Consider the following 7491-nt stretch of genomic DNA (forward strand, 5'->3'; position numbering starts at 1 on the left):
GAAACTCCTTCTTGCTTGAGGAACGTCCCAGGAGGTCTTCCTCATTGGGATTTTCGTCCTCCTCCTCCCTAGTGCATTCGGCCACTTTGATTAAATCAATGGCCTTGCACTCTCCTTTTGGATTTTCTTCTGTATTTCTTGGGAGAGTACTGGGAGGAGTTTCAATAACTTTCTTACTCAGCTGGCCCACTTGCGCCTCCAGATTTCTAATGGAGGATCTTGTTTCATTCATGAAACTGAAAGTGGCCTTTGACAGATCAGAGACTATATTAGCTAAATTAGAATTGTTTTGTTCAGAGTTCTCTGTCTGTTGCTGAGAAGATGATGGATATGGCTTACTATTGTTCAGCCTATTGCGTCCACCATTATTAAAACCTTGTTGAGGTTTTTGTTGATCCTTCCAGGAGAAATTTGGATGATTTCTCCATGATGAGTTATAGGTGTTTCCATAAGGTTCACCTAAGTAATTAACCTCTGCCATGGCAGGGTTCTCAGGATCATAAGCTTCATCAAAAGCTGCCTCTCTATTACTGTTGGATGCATGTTGTAATCCATTCAGATTTTGAGAGATCATGTTGACCTGTTGAGTCAACACTTTGTTCTGAGCCAATATGGCATTCAGAGCATCAATTTCAAGAACTCCTTTCTTCTGAGGTACCCCATTGTTCACGGAATTCCTCTCAGAAGTATACATGAACTGGTTGTTTGCAACCATGTCAATGAGTTCTTGAGCCTCTCCAGGCGTTTTCTTCAGGTGAATAGATCCACCTGCAGAATGGTCCAATGACATTTTCGAAAATTCAGAGAGACCATAATAGAATATATCTAATATGGTCCATTCTGAAAACATGTCAGATGGACATCTTTTAGTCAACTGCTTGTATCTTTCCCAAGCTTCATAGAGGGATTCACCATCTTTTTGTTTGAAGGTTTGAACATCCACTCTCAGCTTGCTCAGTTTTTGAGGAGGAAAGAACTTATCTAAGAATGCAGTGACAAGCTTATCCCATGAGTCCAGGCTATCCTTGGGTTGAGAATCCAACCACACTCTAGCTCTGTCTCTTACAGCAAAAGGGAAAAGCATGAGTCTGTAGACTTCAGGATCAACTCCATTTGTCTTTACAGTCTCATAGATCTGCAAGAACTCAGTTAAAAACTGATAAGGATCCTCAGATGGAAGTCCATAAAACTTGCAGTTTTGTTGCATTAAAGCAACTAGTTGAGGCTTAAGCTCAAAGTTATTGGCTCCAATGGCAGGAATGGAGATGCTTCTTCCATCAAACTTGGACGTTGGCTTTGTGAAGTCACCAAGCATTCTCCTTGCATTATTATTATTATTTTCGGCCATCTCCTTCTCTTGTTCGAAATTTTCTAGAAGGGCTCTTCTGGATTGTTGTAATTTAGCTTCTCTTAATTTTCTCTTCAGAGTCCTTTCAGGTTCTGGATCAATTTCAACAAGAGTGCCTTTATCCTTGTTCCTGCTCATATGAAAGAGAAGAAAACAAGAAAAGAAAGAGGAATCCTCTATGTCACAGTATAGAGATTCCTTTATGTTAGTTGAAACAGAAGGGAGTAGAAGAATGAAGAAGAGGGTTCGGATTTTTGGATGAGGAGAGGTGAAGAGAAGTGTTAGTAATTAAATAATTAAATAGAAGAAGAAAAGAGAGAAGAGAAATTTCGAAAATAATTTTGAAAAAGGGTTAGTGATTTTCGAAAATTGGAAATAAAATGTGATTAAAATTAAAACATGAAACAATTAATTAATTAAAATTAATTTTTGAAAAAGAAAGAGATATTTTCGAAAATAGAAGAGGGAAAAGTAGTTAGGTGGTTTTGAAAAAGGTAAGAAACAAACAAGAAGTTAGTTAGTTGATTGAAAAAGATTTGAAATCAAAATTGAAAAAGATAAGAAGATAGTAAGTTAGATAAGATATTTTAAAATCAAATTTTGAAAAAAGATAAAATTTTTGAAAAAGATAAGATAAAAGATAAAAAGATTTTAATTTTAAAAATTTGAAATTATTTATTTCACTAACAAGAAACTACAAGATAAGATTCTAGAACTTAAAGATTGAACCTTTCTTAACAAGAAAGTAACAAACTTCAAATTTTTGAACCAATCACATTAATTATTAGTGAATTTTCGAAAATTAGATATAAAGATAATAAAAAGATTTTGAAAATAAATTGAAAAAGATTTTTTTGAAATTTTCGAAAAATAAAGAAAAATGAAAAAGATATGATTTTTGAAAAAGATTTTGAAAAGATAAGGTTTTTAAAATTGAAATTTTGACTTGACTTGTAAGAAACAACTAATTTTGAAAATTTTTGACCAAGTCAACCCAAAATTTCGAAAATTTGGAGGGAAATAAGGAAAAGATATTTTTTTGAATTTTTGAATTTTTAATTATGAGAGAGAAAAACAACAAAAATACTCAATGCATGAAATTTTTAGATCAAAATCATGAATGCATGCAAGAATGCTATGAATGTCAAGATGAACACCAAGAACACTTTGAAGATCATGATGAACATCAAGAACATAAATTTGAAAAATTTTTGATGCAAAGAAAATATGCAAGACACCAAACTTAGAAATTTTTAATGCATGGAAAATATGAATGCAAAAATGCACATGAAAAACAAGAAACAACACAAAACAAGAAATCATCAAGATCAAACAAGAGGACTTATCAAGAACAACTTGAAGATCATGAAGAACACTATGAATGCATGAATTTTCGAAAAAATGCAAGAAAAAATTTTAAAAACATGCAATTGACACCAAACTTAAAAATTAACACAAGACTCAAACAAGAAACACAAAATATTTTTGATTTTTATTATTTTCTAATTTTTTTGGATTTTTATTAATTATTTTCGAAAATAATGTTAGGAAAAACGAAAAATAAAAGAAAAATTTTGAAAAAGATTTTTGAAAAGAAAATTACCTAATCTGAGCAACAAGATGAACCGCCAGTTGTCCATACTCGAACAATCCCCGGCAACGGCGCCAAAAACTTGGTGGACGAAATTGTGATCACTTGTTCTTTTATACTTTAAGGATGTTTACTCTTAGAGCACTGTTTATTTTCTTTATTTGAAGTCACAACTCCGTTCAACTAACCAGCAAGTGTACTGGGTCGTCCAAGTAATAACCTTACGTGAGTAAGGGTCGAATCCACAGAGATTGCTGGTATGAAGCAAGCTATGGTCACCTTGCAAATCTCAGTTAGGCAGATTAAAATTGGATTTATTGGAATGGATAATGAATAAAAAGGAGTAATAAAAAGGGATAGAAAACTTATGCAGATTCATTGGTGAGAGTTTCAGATAAGTGCATAGAGATGCTGTATGGCTCAAGGACGTCTGCTTTCCCACTGCTTCTACTCAATCCTTCTTACTCTTTTCCATGGCAAGCTGTGTATAGGGGTTCACCATCAGCTGTGGCTACTTTCATCCTCTCGGGGAAATATCCTATGCGGCTGTCACTCGCACAGCTAACCAGTCTGGAGGCATCACCCATGGTTGATAGCTACATCCCATCCTCGCAGTGAAAGCTAATGCTCACGCACTCTGTCACAGTACGGCCAATCACCGGTTGGTTCCCTCCCCTACTGGAATAGAATCCCTCTTTTGCGTCTGTCACTAACGCCCAGCAGGTTACAGGTTTGAAGCACGTCACAGTCATTCATTACCGGAATCCTACTCGGAACACCACAGACAAGGTTGGACTTTCCGGATTCCCAGGATCCTACTCGGAACACCACAGACAAGGTTGGACTTTCCGGATCCTCATAAATGCCGCCATCTATCTAGCTTATACCACGAAGATTCTGTTGGGGAATCTAAGAGATACGCATTCAAGCTCTGTTGCATGTAGAACGGAAGTGGTTGTCAATCACGCACGTTCATAAGTTAGAATGAGAATGATGGTTATTTAATCATCACATTCATCATATTCTTGGGTACGAATGAATATCTTGGAACAAGAATAAGAGAGGGATTTGAATAAAAGAAAATAGAACTTCATTAATCTTTGAGGTACAGCAGAGCTCCACACCCTTAATCTATGGTGTGCAGAAACTCCACCGTTGAAAATACATAAGTGAAAGAGGTCCAGGCATGGCCGAATGGCCAGCCCCCTAAAACGTGATCACCGGATTCAAAATACAATCCAGGATCCAGGATGTCTAATACAATAGATAGATGTCCTATATATACTAGACTAGCTACTAGGGTTTACATGAGTAAGTAATTGATGCATAAATCCACTTCCGGGGCCCACTTGGTGTGTGCTTGGGCTGAGCTTGATCAATACACGAGCAGAGGCTTCTCTTGGAGTTGAACTCTGAGTTATGATGTGTTTTGGGCGTTCAACTCCGGATAATGACGTTTTTCTGGCGTTTAACTCCAGACAGCAGCATGTACTTGGCGTTCAACGCCAAGTTACGTCGTCATTCTTCGAATAAAGTATGGACTATTATATATTGATGGAAAGCCCTGGATGTCTACTTTCCAACGCCGTTGAGAGCGCGCCAATTGGAGTTCTGTAGCTCCAGAAAATCCATTTCGAGTGCAGGGAGGTCAGAATCCAACAGCATCAGCAGTCCTTTTGTCAGCCTTTTTCAGAGTTTTGCTCAAATCCCTCAATTTCAGTCAGAATTTACCTGAAATCACAGAAAAATACACAAACTCATAGTAAAGTCCAGAAATGTGAATTTAACATAAAAACTAAGGAAAACATCCCTAAAAGTAGCTCAAACTTACTAAAAACTATATAAAAACAATGCCAAAAAGCGTATAAATTATCCACTCATCAACAGGGAGAAGCAAGATTGGATCTTATTCAAGGTTAATTTGAGGCACTTCGCCCATGTTCAACTAAAAAGGTGGTGGACTACCACGAGAATAGGGAGTTGATCAACATGCGAAATGCATGATTGAGGTTAATGATGAGGCGGGCATTCGAACCAAGAAGACATTTCTAGCATTAGCTAATGAGGTTGGTGGATTGTCGAACCTGGGCTTATCAAAGAAGGATGTTAGGAATTACATCTCATCAAGACTCTAATCCACTAATGTCAACGCAAATGTCAAGGAGATGCTGAATTACTTCATGCGGATGACGGAGATAAATCCAAACTTCTTCTACACAGTGAAGTGGATGACAATTATAAGTTTAGGAGTGCAGTTTGGGTGGATGCAAGGTGTAGGGAGTCTTATGAATGCTATGGAGACGTGGTGTCATTTGATACCATATACAGCACGAACCGGTATAATTTATTTATGTTGTTGTTTACTTTTTTGTTATTTTGTATTAGTTGGATGTTCATAAATGTGGTTATTTTTACTTTAGGCATGTATTTTTGTTCGCCTCTTTCGTCGGTGTGAACCACCATTGTAAGTCTACTTTGCTAGGATGTGCTCTGTTGGATAGCAAGGAGATCCCGAGTTTCGAGTGGGAGTTCACGCAATAGCTGAAGTGCATGGAAACTGCACCACAGAGCATCATCACTGACCAATAGGTCCATGATTGGTGCATTTAGAAAAGTCCTACCCAATACACGCCACCATTGGTGCATCTGGCATATAACGAAAAAGATACCGTATAAGCTCGAAGGTTATGCTAGGTTCAGAGAGCTGAATGCTGAGCTTAAGCATATTATATGGAACTCTCAGTCGGTTGAGGCTTTCGAGGATGGTCAGGCTGAATTCATTGGTGAGTTCAACCTACATCACATCACATTGCTACTAAGTTTGTGTCTTTTAAGTTAAATCATGTATCGTAGTTGCTTAGATGTTGTTATGTTCTTGTTTTCTGTTCTGAAAATCTGTTCCTTATGCGGGGTTCTGTTTTTGGATATTTTTGTTTTGTGTAGACTTGTTTGAGGACTGACGCATGTGGGTGCCGATCCTTTTCAAGGGACAATTTTGGGCTGATATGAGGAGTACGCAAAGGATTCAGAGTATGCATGCATTCTTTGGTGGATACTTACATTGCAAGACTAGCTTGGTTTAGTTCGTCCACGAGTTCGACAACGTGCTTAGAAACTAGGAGCAGAAGGAACTAAAGAACGATGCTGCAGACTCGAGAGGAGTAATCCCATGTGCAACTAGCTCAGCCATTGAGAGACAATTCCAACAAGAGTACACCAACGACATGTTTAGGGGTGTCCGAATTAAGTTTGACAAGAAGACTGATTGCAATATTCGTGCCGTTTATGAACAAGGTGACTCGGCCTGGGTAAAAGTGGAAGAGGAAATACTAGCCTAAGAGAAGACCCGGTATGTTACGCACAACGTCCATTTTGACCATTCGACTCATCAGGTTTGATGTGAGTGTAACTTGTTCGAGAGTACAAGTATACTATGTTGCCACTGTCTTATAGTGTTTTCCTCTTACAAAGTGAATAAAGTGCCTTCCAGCTTTGTTCTTCCCGTTGGAGCAAGAACATAAAGCACAAGCACACCTACATTAAGAGTAGTCACGATGTGAGAGGTTCGGATGAAAGCCACAACTTATTAAGAGGGTTGTGTGCACACTTCTACAACTTGACGATGAAGCAGACATGTTGCATGTTAAGCTAGACGATGCAAGGGTCAAGCTAGTTGATTACCGTGCCAAGTTACGGAATAAGACTGTCGCTGATGCACACACTAGCATCGCCATAGAGACTTCCTTCGTGGTGGGCACAAAGGACATTCAAGGTCCATCAAAGGTAACCATAAAGGGTCGGCCAAAAGGTAAAAGGATCAGATATGAGTTGGAGAAATCAATCAAGAAATCCATGTAGAGAAAGCGGAAGAGTTCAGGCCAAGTAGGTATCGTAATTAATGTAAAACTTCATGTTTTGTACATAATTGATTATGTCGATAGTGACTTGTTTTTATTTGAGTTTGTTTCTTTTAGGATAATCGTGTGGAATCTTGTGGAAACATAAATTTGGATGCTTCTGCTCTGCAGATTGTTTCGCAAGAAGTTGGTGGATTCATGTCCCTATTAAACTCTTTCGGTAATACCTAGACTGTTTTGGATATAGAATTCGCTATTTTATATTAGAGGTCCTTTTTGTTGGGTGTTCCAACTCTATGTATGTTTGAGGGTTATTTTGCAGTCCGAGTTGTTGATGGTCAGATGTATATGAAACTGTTATTTTTGTTCTTGAATTGGATGGTTATTCATGTTGACTAGTTTGACTTGACTATATTTAACAATGGCTGAAGTTACCTAGATATTCAACTCTGTATGTGTGGGGATGGTTGCCCTAATATTAGCTTTTGTAATTATTTGATTGCTTTTGGTTTAAGTAGTTACTATTTGAGAATATCTAAATGTTCATTTCATTAGGTACCCGGTTGGTTATTTTGTAAAAGTATTGGTATGGTGTGTATAATTAGTTACAAGTACTTTAGGGTGCATGTTCGATTCACACTACAGGAAAAATACCCATTCAGGTACACTTGAAAAGTGTAGCCAAAAGTGAAAAA

General features: G+C 37.5%; 1 non-coding gene across 1 annotated transcript; it reads left to right on the forward strand.

The window, feature by feature from the left end:
• The first annotated feature begins 848 nt into the window (after nt 1-848).
• On the forward strand, nt 849-952 carry LOC130977850 (small nucleolar RNA R71). The gene has a single exon (XR_009085524.1). It is a non-coding gene; the product is annotated as a small nucleolar RNA R71 (small nucleolar RNA).
• Nucleotides 953-7491: the final 6539 nt, after the last annotated feature.

The sequence above is a fragment of the Arachis stenosperma genome, chromosome 4, assembly GCF_014773155.1.
Source record: "Arachis stenosperma cultivar V10309 chromosome 4, arast.V10309.gnm1.PFL2, whole genome shotgun sequence".
Lineage (NCBI taxonomy): Eukaryota > Viridiplantae > Streptophyta > Magnoliopsida > Fabales > Fabaceae > Arachis > Arachis stenosperma.